Source organism: Martes martes, assembly GCF_963455335.1.
Source record: "Martes martes genome assembly, chromosome: 2".
Classification (NCBI taxonomy): Eukaryota; Metazoa; Chordata; class Mammalia; order Carnivora; family Mustelidae; genus Martes; species Martes martes.
Genome location: NC_137889.1, coordinates 119435718 through 119451279, shown reverse-complemented (window position 1 = coordinate 119451279; position 15562 = coordinate 119435718). Strand labels below are relative to the sequence as shown.

The window sequence follows — 15562 nt, the reverse complement described above, 5'->3', positions numbered from 1 at the left end:
TTTTGACTTGTATTTCCCTGATGCCGAGTGATGCTGAGCACTTTTTCATGTGTCTGTTGGCCATATGGATGTCTTCTTTGGAGAAATGTCTATTCATGTCCTCTGCCCATTTCTTGATTGGATTATTTGTTCTTTGGGTGTTGAGTTTGCTAAGTTCTTTATAGATTTTGAATACTAGCCCTTTATCTGATATGTCATTTGCAAATATCTTCTCCCATTCTGTCGGTTGTTTTTTGGTTTTATTGACTGTTTCTTTGCTGTGCAAAAGATTTTTATCCGGATGAAGTCCCAATAGTTCATTTTTGCCCTTGCTTCTCTTGTGTTTGGCGATGTTTCCAGGAAGAATTTGCTGTAGCTGAGGTCGAAGAGGTTTCTGCTTGTGTTTTCCTCCAGGATATTCATGGATTCCTGTCTCAGGCTGAGGTCTTTCATCCATTTTGAGTCTATTTTTGTGTGTGGTATAAGGAAATGGTCCAGTTTAATTCTTCTGTATGTCACTGTCCAATTTTCCTAACACCATTTGTTGAAGAGACTGTCTTTTTTCCATTGGACATTCTTTTCTGCTTTGTCAAAGATTAGTTGACCATAGAGTTGAGAGTCCATTTCTGGGCTCTCTATTCTGTGCCATTGATCTATGTATCTGGTTCTGTACCAGTATCATACTGTCTTGATGTCTACAGCTTTGTAATAGAGCTTATGTCTGGAACTGGGATGCTGCCAGCTTTGTTTTTTTGTTTTGATTTGTTTTTCAACATTCTTCTGGCTATTTGGGATCTTTTCTGGTTCCATGCAAATTTTAGGATTATTTGTTCCTTTTCTTTGAAAAACGTTGATGGTATTTTGATAGGAATTGCTTTAAATGTGTAAATTGCTCTAGGTAGCATAGACATTTTCACAATACTTTTTTTTCCAATCCATGAACATGGAACATTTTTCCATTTCTTTGAGTCTTCCTTAATTTCTCTCATGAGTGTTCTATAGTTTTCTGAGTAAAGATTCTTTGCCTTTTTGGTTAGATTTATTCCTAGGTATATGATGGTTTTGGATGCAATTGTAAATGGGATTGACTCTTTAATTTCTCTTTCTTCCATCTTGTTGGTGTATAGAAATGCAGCTGATTTCTGTACATTGATTTCATATCCTGACACTTTACTAAATTCCTATATGAGTTCTAGAAGCTTTGGGGTGGAGTCTTTTGTTGGGTTTTTCCACATAAAGAATTATATCACCTGCAAAGAGTGAGAGTTTGACTACTTCTTTGCCAATTTGGATGCCTTTTATTTCTTTTTGTTGTCTGATTGCTGTGACTTGGACTTCTAGTACTATGTTGAATAGCAGTGGTGATAATGGACACCCCTGCCATTTCCCTGACCTTAGGGGAAAAGCTCTCACTTTTCCCCCATTGAGAATGATACTTGTTGTGGGCTTTTCATAGATGGCTTTTGAGATATTGAGATATGTACCCTCTATCCTACACTACAGTGAAAAGTTTTGATCAAGAAAGGATGCTGTACATTGTCACATGCCTTTTCTGCATCTATTGAGCTTATCATATGGTTCTTGTTCTTTCTTTTATTAATGTATTGTATCCTATTGATTGATTTGTGGATGTTGAACCAAACTTGCAGCCCGGGAATAAATCCCACTTGGTTGTGGTGAATAATCCTTTTAATGTACTGTTGGATCTTATTGGCTAGTATTTTGATGAGAATTTTTGCATTCATATTCATTAGGGATATTGGTCTATAATTCTCCTTTTTGATGGCGTCTTTGTCTGGTTTTGAGACCAAGGTAATGGTGGCCTCATAGAATGAGTTTGGAAGTTTTTCTTTCATTTCTATTTTTGGAACAATTTCAGGAGAAAAAGGTATTAATTCTTTTTTTTTTTTTTAAAGATTTTATTCATTTATTTGACAGATGGAGATCACAAGTAGGCAGAGAAGCAGGCAGAGAGAGAGAGAGAGGGAGAAGCAGACTCCCTGCTGAGCAGAGAGCCTGATTCAGGGCTTGATCCCAGGACCCTGAGGTCATGACCTGAGCTGAAGGCAGAGGCTTAACCCACTGAGCTCCTAGATGCCCTCATAATATGTTCTTATAATTATTTGTATTTCTTTGATGTTGTTTGTGATCTCTATTCTTTCATTCATGATTTTATTAATTTGGGTCCTTTCTCTTTTCTTTTTGATTAGTCTGGCCAGGGGTTTATCAATCTTATTAATTCTTTCAAAGAACCAGCTCCTAGTTTCATTGATCTGTTTTCTGTTCTGATCTTTATTATTTCTCTTCTGCTGGGATTAGTCTTTCTTTGCAGTTCTTTCTCCAGCTCCTTTAGGTGTAGGGTTAGGTTGTGTACTTGAGATCTTTCTTGTTTCTTGAGAAAGGCTTCTATAGATATATACTTTTCTCTTAGGACTGTCTTTGCTGCATCCCAAAGATTTTAAACAGTTGTGTTTTCCTTTTCATGTGTTTCCGTGAATTGAATTTTTTTTATTCCTTAATTTCCTGGTTGACCCATTCATTCTTTAGTATGATGCTCTTTAGTTTCCATATATTTGAATTCTTTCCAACTTTCCTCTTGTAGTTGCATTCTAGTTTCAAACATTATGGTCTGAAAACATGCAGGGAATGATCCCAAACTTTTGGTACCAGTTGAGACCCAATTTGTGACCCAGGATGTGATCTACTCTGGAGAATGTTCCATGTGCACTAGAGAAGAATGTGTATTCTGTTACTTTGGGATGGAATATTCTGAAAATATCTGTGATGTCCCTCTGGTTCAGTGTGTCATTTAAAGCCTTTATTTCCTTGTTGATTTTTTGCTTGATGATCTGTGCATTTCAGTGAGGGGGTTGTTAAAGTCCTCTACTATTATTGTATTATTGTCAATGGGTTTCTTTGATTTTGTTAAGGATTGGCTTATATAATTGGCTGCTCCCATGTTAGGGACATAAATATTTAAAATTGTTAGATCTTCCTATTGGATAACACTTTAAGTATGATAAAATATCCTTCCTCATTGCTTATTGTAATCTTTGGGTCTTTGGTTTACAGTCTAATTTGTCTGATGTATGGATTGCCATCCTAGTTTTCTTTTGATGGTAAATGGTTTTCCACCCCCTCAATTTAAATCTGGAGGCGTCTTTGGGCCTAAAATGAGTCTCTTGCAGACAGCATATCAATGGGTCCCATTTTTTTTTAAATCCAGTCTGATACCCTGTGTCTTTTCACTGGGGCCTTTAGCCCATTTACATTCAGGGTAACTATTAAAAGATATAAATTTAGTGCCATTGTATTGACTTTAAGGTGAGTGTTACTGTATATTGTCTCTCTTCCTTTCTGGTCTGTTACTTTTAAGTTCTCTCTTTGCTTAGAGGACCCCTTATAGTATTTCCTGTAGGGCTGGTTTGGTGTTTACAGATTCTTTCAGTTTTTGTTTATCCTGAAAGCTTTTTATCTTTTTATAAGATAAGTTTTTATCTTTTAAGCATATAAGTTTATTTAAATGACAGCCTAGCTGGATATAGTATTCTTGGCTGCATATTTTTCTCATTTAGTACTCTGAATACTTTCTGGCCTGCCAGGTGTCTGTAGATTGGTCTGCTGCCAATCTAATATTTCTAACTTTGTAGATTACAGACCTCTTGTTCCAAGCTGCTTTCAGGATTTTTTCTTTGTCTCTGAGACTTGTAAGTTTTACTATTAGATGATGGGGTGTTGACCTATTTTTATTGATTTTGAGGGGGGTTCCCTGTGCCTCCTGGATTTTGATGCCTGTTTCCTTCCCTGAATTAGGGAAGTTCTCCACTATAATTTGCTCCAATATACCTTCTGCCCCTCTCTCTCTTTATTTTTCTTCTGGGATCCCAATTATTCTAATATTGTTTTGTCTTATGGTATCACTTATCCCTTGAATTCTCACCTTGTGGTCCAGTAGTTGTTTATCTCTCTTTCTCTCAGCTTCTTTATTCTCCATCATTTGGTCTCCTATATCATTAATTCTCTCTTCTGCCTCATTGTCCTAGCAGTTAGAACCTCCATTCTTTATTGAACCTCATTAATAGCCTTTTTCATTTTGACTTGGTGAGATTTTAATTCTTTTATTTCTCCAGAAAGGGATTCTCTAATATTTTCTATGCTTTTTTCAAGCTCAGGTAGTATTTTTATAATCATCCTTCTGAACTCTAGTTCCGACATCTTACTAATGTCTGTACTGCCTCCTGTTCTTTTTTCTGAGTTGAGTTCTTCCGTTTTGTCATTTTGTGCAGAGAATAGATGAATGAGAGAACAAACGACAGGATAAAAACAGGATAAAAACCCCAGAAAAATATACACAGGATAAAAACAGGATAAAAACCCCAGAAAAATATACACTAAACAATTCAGAAGAGACCTGAAACCAGGGAGAAAAGAAAGAAAGGAAAATAAAAGAATATGATCAGACTGGTGAATAGAACAGAGCAACACCCTAGATTTTGGGTGTATTTTGTCTGTTAGAGGAAACTGCCTCGCAAATTTTTAAAGAAAGAAAAACTTATGTATATACAATATAAATCTAAATACAACGAAAGGATGGAATATGACTGTAAAAGTGAAAATTAAAAAAAGAATTTTAAAAAGGAATCAATAAGATGTTCGTTGAAAAATGAAAGCAGAAAAATAAAAGATAAAAGAAAAAAAGATTAAAAAAAGATAACCCTGAAAGACTAAAGAATCATGGGAAAAAAGCCATGAATTCTATGTGCTGTATTCCCTTAGCTCTGGAGTTTTATACTTCTCATTGATCAGTGAACTTGGTCTTGGCTGGATGTTCTTGTTGATCTTCTTGGGGAGGGGCCTGTTGCAGTGATTCGCAAATGTCTTTGCCCAAGGCAGAATTGCACCACCCTTGCCAGGGGCGAGGCTAAGCAATCTGCTCAGGTTTGCTCTTGGTAGCTTTTGTTCCCTAAAAGCTTTCCATAGAGCTTTGGAGGATGAGAATGAAAATGGTGGCCTCCCAATCTTCAGCCTTGGAGGAGCCAAGAGCTCAGGCCCCCTCTTCAGTGAGCCCTCGGAGAAAAGCAGTCAATTTCTCCTGTCTCTCTGGTCTCTGGCCACACTTTGAGCTCACCCAGTCTGTGACCAAGCATTTCTATCTCTGGCACATAGCCCCATTTAGAGTCTCCAAACCCAGCAGATTCCTGCAGTATGCTCCTGTGCCACTCCTCCTGGTGGAGGAATGGAGGGGTCTCCCTGTATCTGCCACTTGTGGGGTCCTTGCTCAAAGAGAAGTAGTCCAACCTTGCCAGGGATCATGGTTTATAGCAACCCCGAGCTGAGAGCCTACTCAGCTCTGTCTATGTGGCCAGCTTCCCCCTCTGTTACCTGGGAGCTCTGCCACACTCAGTCATCCCTGGTCTTTCTGTGACACCGAGTGTCCTGACACCACACTGTCCAAGTGAGGGCTCCACCCCAACCCCACTTAGCCATTGAAGTAATGTCCCTCTGCAGAGCAGACTTCTACAAGTTCTGAATTTGTGCTCTGCTGCTCTATCACTTGCCAGTAGCCAGCTGATGGAGGCTCCCTCCCCACAGTATATCTTCCTTGGATAATCACCTTGGATTTACTTCTCCACATGTCCTACTTTCCAGAAAGTGGTTGCTTTTATGTTCATAAAATTGCTGCTCTTCTTTCCTTCAGTGTCCTGTGGAGACTGTAGGTGTTCAGAATGCTTTGGTAACTATCTAGCTGAATTCCTGAGATGAGACAAAATTTAGGTCTCCTACTCCTCTGCCATCTTCCTCCTCCCCACAGTAGTTCTACAGTTTAGAATCAGACACATGGAGAATTTAGTAAAATTCTAAGACAAAGGAAAAAGAAGTCGAGGGTTTATATTGGATAAATGGCCCCTAGCTATTCTGAAAAGCAGATAGCAAGGTTATTGCTGAGAGGGAGAGGACTGGGTGTGGGTTTGAAGAATAACAAATATTGGAATAAAACCTTTGGTTGAGACTCTCTGCTAGGGATGGTCATTGAACAGCAATCAGATAGGAGAGGTCAGATTACAAATTGGACGAGGTGGGCACTGTCAGTCACAGAAGTTATGGTGTGAAAATTAAAAATAAAAGAATGGGGATAAGAAACAAGAAGTATATTAGGAAATGTGCATTTCATAGATATGCGTCACATAGTTTTATTCTAGATTCCAAACAGTGAGAAAATGGAGATCTGCCAGTTTACTTATTGATGTAGAAATTCCATTTCCAAAGCTAATGAATTAAGTCAACACAAGATTAGATGGTGGGATGTTTCTGCAGACAGTGACTACAGAGTGTGGGATCCAGAGAACAAATTACTTCCTTTGAAAGCTGAGTTATAACAAAGTGGGAATGAACTATGGTGGGGTTTAGCCCTAGGACAGTCTTCATTTGGTGGGGAGCTTTTGTGGAAGACAATCCTTCCAGCATGGATGGTTCAAATTCTGTTCTCCAAGAAGGGGATTCCCTCTGTTCCTTTTCTTACTGTGTAGCCTCAAGCAGTTCAAACTTAGGTATCCTAATTCCAAGTCAAAATCATGTTGAGCCCTGGAGGAGATGCATACATGTTGAGGGGGCTATGTGCCATGCTTCTTCTCTTGCTTCTCAGTTCTGCTCACCTCCCTGCCCCAGGTACTAATGAGATTGATTCTTAGGCCCCACTTTGTAATTTGTAGGGTCACTGTGCATAGTATTTCCTTACTAGAGGTAGCCCCCAATATTTCTTTTCCCTCTTCTGTCTCTGGGAATGATTGTGTTGTAGGGTCATGGAATGTAATGGCCAAGAAAGAATACTTGAGATGTTGTATAGTGCATCTTAGTAGGTATACTTAAGTAGTACAGGGACAGGACCTATGGGCAGAAGGTGCTGCACTTTTGCTGCATGAAGCTGGTGGTTGTATGCTTAGTGCTCAAGGGGGAGGAGATGTGTAGGGAATATTAGATCATAAATATTTTTTAAAATTTCTACTCATAAAACTACTTTTGTAAGATTTCTCTGGTGCTTATCATTCAGTACAAGATTAACTATGGGGGAAGTTTATAGGCAGTCATGAGATCCTTTAAGAATGTAGCAACCAGCACGTATTGATCCATATCAGAACTATGCAGACTACAGGTTAGTCTTCTGAGCTACAGGTGAACATTTTTCTGCTTCCATCCCTCACCAATGGGTCAATAAGCCATGGCTCACCATCTTCATTTGGAGTGGAAAAGCAGAAAATCTTACTAAGGCCTTTAGGACTGAGCTGTATCCTCCAACTCAGATTTTACCAGAGAACTTTATCTTACTTTATTGGAGGTCACCGATAAAACTTCATAGTTTTAATGTTAATATGGCATTTTGTTTCTTATTTGACTATTGTTTCTTAGATCTGCCTCCCTTAGTTGGGAACTACGTGGAAGGGAGTGGAGTATAGGATATTTGTTATTTGGTCTGATGTGGACATTGAAAAGAGAGAAGTGTCCCTATCCTTCTAAGGAGGTCATATGCTATAAGGCAAGCACATCCCAGAAACTCACATTAACATAGAGGGAAGGAGAACAAAAGATAGAAAGAGAGAGAGATATCTTTAAGGATCTATTTTAAACACCTGCTCCTATTGTGCCTGAACATAGACCAGCTTCTGGACTTTTCATTACACAAGCTAACATTTCCCCATTTTTTTCTTGCTGTGATTTGAGTTGACTTTCTATCCCTTGCCTTGAAAGAGTCTTGAATAAAATAAAAGGTGATTGGCACGGCTCAATCTGGGTATGTCCAGAACTCTTACTACAATATTTTTCTTTACATAAACATAGGCATTAACTTAAAAATAAAATAGTTCATCAAAAACTAATGATGTACTATATGCTGGCTAATTGAACTTGATAAAAAAAAATAAAATAGATCTTTCTGAAAAGGAGGGTTACAGTGCCTGAAGAAATGGATTGAATCTTTTCCCCTAGTGAGCTATAAGAATAGATAAAGGCACTCTGTGGGTAGTTTAAATGCTATCCTGTCTAGAAGTAGGAGGGAAAATGGAGGAAGTCATCATATCCCAGCAGACCCAGCTGTTTATCAGAAACAAAGAGAGATCCTTTAGAACATGTTGAGGGAAATTGGTTATTGGCCACATCCTATGGCCTTGTCCCTGGCTTTTTGATCAGAAATTTAGGTACTCCACTGAAGCATCTTATAACATTTTAGGTAATACACCTAATACCATTCTCACACTTAAATTAAGATAAAATGAAATGCCAAAGCAAAATGCTTCTTGAGTACTTACTATATGCCAGATACTTGACATGTATCATTTCACTCAATTCTTCTTATCTTCATTTTATACAGGAAGAAACAGAGGCTTCCAAATGTTCAGTCACTTGTTCAAGGTCATTGGCAAAGCTGGGATTCAAACTTAAATCTATCTCCATAACCCCTGTGCTTAACTGTTAAGCCTTCTAGTATTTTCAGTACTCCTTATGTGCTAAGGCGCAGGAAATACCAAGGTAGTCCAGAGTACCGCTAAGTTTTTCTGCATATACCCAGGATTAGCTTTTGCTTCAATGTCCAAATTAAAGAACCTGCAGCCCATGCTTCTGCAGTAAATATTTTTTTTTATTATTTTTTATTTTTCTAGTAAACCAAATATTTCTGATAACTCTTGGGGATGTTGACATTTGCTTGATTGTCACTTCTTATCTCTAACAACAATTTGTTCATATTTTGGTATCTCTTCATAGTTATAATGTTATAGGTGAAAACTTGGAGCCCATCTCCATTCCCAGAAGCACACATTACTTTGGGTTTCAAAATTTAGAATTCTGTAAGGGTATCAGAAGAGAAGTGCAACCTAGGAAGGAAAATTTTGAGCTCTGTGTCAAATATTACTGTACTTAACACTCATGGCCAGCCTTGTCCCTGGGACCCACATTGACTGCCTCTCTCCCTGAGCTTTGACCACATTTGGGGCTCTCTTCCTTCCATTGGTCCGCATCATTATGTTGGCTCTAATATCACATCTTTAGGCTTGCCAGAGAAAACCAAATTTTTGTTTCCAGTGAAGTGAAATGTGCCTTTATTTTAATTTGTTCATTCTCATTGCTCTGTGGTATTCCAATGGTGAATATATTGATGAGTATTGATGGAAATTTTTTTTTTAAATTTAAGGCTATTGCAAAGTAATACTGCTGTGAAAATCCTTGTACATGTCTGTTGGTGAACATGTGTATGCATTTCTGTTGATATATAAACAGAATGCAATTGCTGGATTGCAGGGTTTCTTGCAGTCCATCAATTGCTGAACCTATGTTCTGCTTTGATAACCGCCAAACAGTTTTTTTTTTTAAACTTAGTTGTCCAGTTTCTGCTCACCTCCCACTCTCAACAGCATATGGAAGTTTCCGTTGCCCCACATCCTACTTAATACCTGGGATGACTTTTAAATTTTAACTATTGTGGAGTACATAATGAAGTTCTTCATAGTTTTAATGTTAATTTCCCTGATAACTAATAAAGTTGGATACTTTTTCATGTTTACTGATAAGTTAGATATCTTCATTTGTGATGTGCCCATTTTTTATTATATTGTTTGCTTATTTAAAAAAAAACCATCTTATTTCTTCATTTATATGAGAGAGAGAGAGCATATGAAGAGGTAGAGGGGGCAAAGTAGGGAGAGGGAGAGAGAATCTTGAGCATACTCTGCACTGAACACAGAGCTGGATGTGGGGATCGATCTCATGACCCTGAGATCATGACCTGAGCCAAAACCAAGAGTTGGATGCTTAACTAACTGAGTCGCCCATGTGCTCAGTTTGCTTTTTTTTTTTTTTTTAAATTGAGTTGTAGGAGTTTTATATATTGTAGCTATGAGAACTTTGTTGGACAAATGTATTTCAAGTATTTTCTACCATTTTGTGGCTTACCTTTCACTCTCTTAATGCTATCCTTTTAAAAAAGTTCTTATTTTAATTCCAGTTAGTTAACATACTGTGTTATGTTATTTTCAGGTGTACAGTATAGTAATTCAACATTTCCATACATCACTCAGTGAGCATTGCAACAACTGTGCTCTTTAATCTCTACCACCTATTTAACTCATCCCCCCACTCATCCTCTCCTCTAATAGCCATTACTTTTTTCCTCTACAATAAAGAAACTGTTTCTTGGTTTGCGTCTCTCTTTTTTCCCCCCTTTGCTCGTTTTGTTTTGTTTCTTAAATTCCACATATGAGTGAAGTAATGGTATTTGACTTTCTCTGACTTATTTCACTTAGTATTATATGCTCTAGCTCCATCTATGCCATTGAAAATGGCAGGATTTCATTCTTCTTTATGGTTGCATAATATTCCTCTGTGTGTGTGTGTGTGTGTGTGTGTGTGTGTGTGTGCATGTGTATGTGTAATATCGCTTCTTTCTCCATTCATCAATTAATGGACACTTGGTGTTCTTTCATATCTTGGATATTATAAATAATGCTGTTATAACACAGGGTTTCATGTATCCCTATGAGTTAGTGTTTTGTGTTCTTTGGGTAAATACCCAGTAGTTCAATTGCTAGATCATAGGGTAATTGTATTTTTAACTTTTTGAGGAACTTCTATACTGTTTTCCATAGTAGCTACACCAGTTTGCCTTCCCAAAACAGTACCTGAGGGTTCCATTTTTTCCAGGTCATCACCTACACCTGTTGCTTCTTGTGTTGTTAATTTTAGCCATTCTGACAGGTGTGAGGTGATATTGCATTGTGTATTTGATTTGTATTTCCCTGATGATAAGTGATGATGAGCATCTTTTTTATGTGTGTATTGGTCATCTGTATGTCTTCTGACATACAGATTGGAGAAATGTCTGTTTATGTCTTCTGTCCATTTTTTAAGTGGATTACTTGTGTTTTGGGAGTTAAATTTTATAAGTTTTTAAAATTTTTTTTTAAATTTTAAAAAAAGGTTTTATTTATTAGAGAAAGAGCGCAGAGAGAGAGTGTGCAATAGCAGGGAGAAGGGGCCAAGGGAGAGAGAAGCAGACTACCCGCTGAGCAGGGAGTTCCATTCAGGGCTCAGTCACAGAACCCCAGGGATCAGGGCCTCAGCCAAAGCAGATACTTAACTGACCAAGCCACCCAGGTTCCCCAAGTTTTATAAGTTTTTTATGTTTTGGATACTAACCCTTTATTGTATGTGTCATTTACAAATATCTTCTCTCATTCCATAAGTTGCCTTTTAGTTGTGTTGATTGTTTCCTTTGCTGTGTGGAAACTTTTTATTTTGATGTAGTTCCAACAGTTTATTTTTGCTTTTGTTTCCCTTGACTTAGTGGACCTATCTAGAAAAAGTTGCTATGGCCAATGTCAGAGAAGTTACTGCCTGTGTTCTCTTCTAGGATTTTAATGATGAGAAAACCAGAAATTTAAAAATTAATTGAAGGGGTGCCACATTCTTCCCATAGAATAATCCTTTTACATTATTAGTGTTGAGCCTAGAGTATCTGCATTTGGATTGCTCCACCAAAATCCAAAGTTATGTCAAGGATAAGGGAGAGACACTATAGGTTTCTAGTCAGATTTCACCATACCAGTCCTTCAAAACAGAGTCCACCACTAAGATAAACTTGTAGTTCAATATTTACAGCACAGGAAATGTAATAATTAATAGTGATAATAAGGTTTTGAATCACCATTTTGTTCTTGCTCTGGCCAACAGTTATTCAGAAGTACTGTGGTCCCATCTCTGATGGTCCTACCCTCAAAGAGCCTACAGTCTTGGTGGAAGTCTTATATTTGAATCTTGTGATTTTCTAGCTTTTTTTTTTTTTTAAGAAAGATTTTATTTTTAAGTAATCTTTACACCCAATGTGGTATTCAAACTTACAACCCAGAAATCAAGAGTCACATGCTCTACCAATGAATCAGCCAGGCACCCCAATCTTTTTTTTTTTTTTTTAACTTGATTCTATCTCTATTGTCATCTTGGTTCTAACCTTCACTTGAAAGTAAGCTGTCTTTTGAACTTCCCTTACTTATTATTAGGCACTGCCATAGAAGGGGCAGCCTGTCTTGGAAGATTTCTTCTCAATTTTGAAACCCCAGTTTATGGGGCTTCACAACACTCCTCTGGCCACTGCTTTCCTAGTACAGTAGTTCCAAACCAGGAAAGTACAACAGAAGAGCCTATTTAGCTTTTACAAGATCTAGATGGTTTGGTCTTCTTCCCCAGGAATTTCTGACACAATAGGTCTAGGGTAAAACCCAGCACATGGGGTGGAGCCACAATTGGGTATCAGGTTGCTCTTTGGATACTAGAAGCACATTTTCTGGGCAACAGAGATGTTGCCACATCTTTAAAATTAGAATGTGTTTAGGAGTTTCTTTATTCCAGTCTCCTTCATTTAAAGTTGAGAAAATTGGAGTTCAGAAAAATTAATGAACTGGCCCAAGGTGGTATATTTATTAAATGACAAAGCCAAGATTCAAGCCCAGGTTTACTTACCCCAAATTCATGGATTTTTACATGACAAGATGTTCTCTCAAAGAACTGTTGGGAGAGATTAGATCCTTTTAGATTTTATTTGGTTTTTGAATGTGGTGTGTAAAAAAGTGACATGGCATTGTATTGCTCTCTTCATGACCAATTCTAAGAAACTTTGCCTATGTAACTTTTCACAACTAAGTCTGGTACTCAATACATAGGAAAACCCAAGCATAAATACTGTTTAAGCCTGGCTCATTAGAAATGTGCATTCTGAAATTTTGATTAGGAAGGACAAGACATATTTTAAAAATTAAAACACTTTTTGATTTGCTATGAAGCAAAATTCGTAGTCCCTCTTTAATAATGCCACATAATAAAAGAGCTTATGTTTGCCTTTGCACTTGTGTACCTTTCTATGTTTTCATAGAAAAACCTCACTAAGACATGAAATAAAAGGATAGAACAGGAAACTCAGTATTCAAACAACTTAAGATGCAGCCAGATGGGTAGCTTAGCTATCTAAGATAAAGCCAGAGGCTCTTAATAATCAAGTGAAAATTCTGAGGTTTTCTGAAAAATTATTGTCTCTGTGCCTGTGTAAATCACATTTCTCTGACCCTCAAAGCACAAGCTCTGACAATTTACACCTAAAAAATGATAGGGGAGTGGCACTAGGTGGCCTCAGTCAGTTAAGTGGGCTCAGTTGTCTGCCTTTGGCTCAGGTCCTGATCCTGGGGTCCTGGGATTGAGCCCCACTTTGCGCTCCTACTAAGCAAAGAACCTGCTTCTCTCTCTCCCTCTGCCGCTCCCACCTTCTCCACCCACTCATGCTCTCTCTCACATGCTCTGTTAAATAAATAAATAAAATCTTAAAAAAAAGAAACGAGAGGGAGATGCTACATAGTATCTTCTGTGTAGATGTTATCTGATGTCCTCTATCATTTTTCAGTTGGTAATGATGAAGTTCTAGAATATAGGTGAGGTTCCGTGGGGTGAGGTCTGGAGCCGATGACCAAGAAGAATTCTTGAGACATCTTTGGTGCAGAATGGTGGTTTATTAAAGCACAGGGATAGGACCGTGGGCAGGAAGAGCTGCTGCCCCGGGGATGTGAGGAGTGGTCTATTATATACCTGTAAATTGGGGAGGGGATTAGGGATGATGTAAGTCTCTAAGGAATCTTGGAAGCAAGGTTTCTAGGACCTTGAGGGGCTAGCTATTGTCTGGGGAAAAGGTTATTCATTACCAATAATAAAACCTTTCTGTGAGACCCTTTAGATATATATCAGTGGGCCGTATACTTGGGAATGATTGTCAACACTATCTTGGAGGTTTAGAGATAAAGTTTCCAAAAGAATTGTTAAAGTAGACTTACAGGATCCTGGTTAGGGGAAGGGGGTCAGTCAGTTTAGGATTGCCCTTTGCCCTTAGCAAAGCCTTAAGGTGGGGGTAGTTGAGTCCCTAGAGAAGAGTCACTCTGCCTGTTTTAAGGGCTTGTCAGTAGGCAAGGAAATTTAATAATTTTTCTTCTGCCTCTGTTTCCCACATCAGTAAGACTTGAGGTCAAGAAAGGTATCCCTTTATGAGAGTCAAAATGACTAAGTGTCAGGGCCATTAGCTATGAATATGAGGTCCTTCGACTCCCAGCCATGTCTTCTAGCTCTTTCTCGGGACCTCATGCTAACTTTTTATTCTTAAGCAGTAGTTGAGTGACTTCCATTCTTTCTCTCCTCATTTTTTGCTCTTCAGAGTCTTCAAACACGTGAAACACTTCCCTGCCCCAGATTCTGGTCTTCTGTGAAAGGTACTGTACTTATTTATGAATACCATTCTTAATTCATGAATAATTATTGCTGACTACTATGTTCCAGGCACTGAACCCTCTATTGTCCATTCTATGGTGAATAAATCATACTTCATCCTACCTTCATGTAGTTTATAATCAGGGTGGGGATAGGTAGAGGTGTTAAATAAATATGATTACAAATTGTGGTATGTTCTAAGAAGTAAAAGGATAAGGGGTTTTTAGAGAGAGGATAGGGAAATGTAAACTAGCTAGAGAATGAAGGAAAGGTTTTGGGTGCAATAACATTTAAGGTGAGATCTGAAAGTCGTGTAAGTGCCAGCTAAAAGAACAAATTAGGCAAAGTGTTGCAGTCAGAGAGGGCAGTGTGTGCAGGAACCTCAAGAGTTTGCTTGGAGTGCTAAGAAATGGTAAGGTGACCATAACCTTGGACTTCCCTTAGGGATGCTAAAAAAAAAAAAAAAAAGTTTGAAGTGGAAAAAAAAAGTGTGGTATGGAATAAAAGAGGTAGGTGGAAATCAGAAAAGTGAATTTTTGTTTTGTATATAGATGAGCCATTGTCAATTCAACTTCTTTGATTAGGTTCATTGTTTTATTTAGACCCCACTTTTCTCTCAGAAAGAAAAATGTAACTTCTTTGTTAGGACATCAAAGTCTACTGGATTTTTAATGTTTTTGTTATTACAGTTGCATGAAAGGGAGGAATAACTTTTTTATTGACCTTTGCCATGTGGTCTATGCACTGGACTAGTCTGACTTCTGAATTTTCTTTTATTTGACTTATTTTACTTCATTTTGTCTTTAACTCAAACTCTACTCAGTCACTATGAATTTCTAAATCTATGTGAAAGTCACAGTATGGAAAATAAAGTCAGAAAACCATAGACATTTAGGTGAAAGAACAAAGAAATTACTATTTCATTTGTGGGTATCTTGCTTTAAAATTCTCTAAGGAGCATTTTTTATTATCTCTGTGTTAAATAATTAGAAAAAGGCAAATCGATGAAGTATTTACTGTTATAATTTTAATTTACTTTTCTTGAATTGTGCTTTTTATTTCTTGGACTATTACGTACTTAGTGAGGATAACCGAGAAATCCTGTCCTGGGAGCTGTCCTAGGTGCAACCCAGTGGTCCATTTGATTTTCTCAACACAGAATCTCCAATGATAGACCTACTGGGTGGGGAGGGTTTGGCTGCAAATTGGGGCAGGAAAATGAGCTTGTTTCTTAAATCACATAACATAAGGTTCAGACAAAACGAAAATGGTTGGAGAAAAACAATAAACCAACAGGGTG

At 37.8% G+C, this 15562-nt stretch overlaps 1 long non-coding RNA gene across 1 annotated transcript in view; it reads left to right on the top strand.

The window, feature by feature from the left end:
* Positions 1 to 14713, top strand: part of LOC308338610 — a 78132-nt gene extending 63419 nt beyond the window's left edge. The window contains exon 3 of the long non-coding RNA XR_013966422.1: positions 14210 to 14713. This is a non-coding gene — a long non-coding RNA (uncharacterized lncRNA). The remainder of the gene's footprint in view (positions 1 to 14209) is intronic.
* Positions 14714 to 15562: the final 849 nt, after the last annotated feature.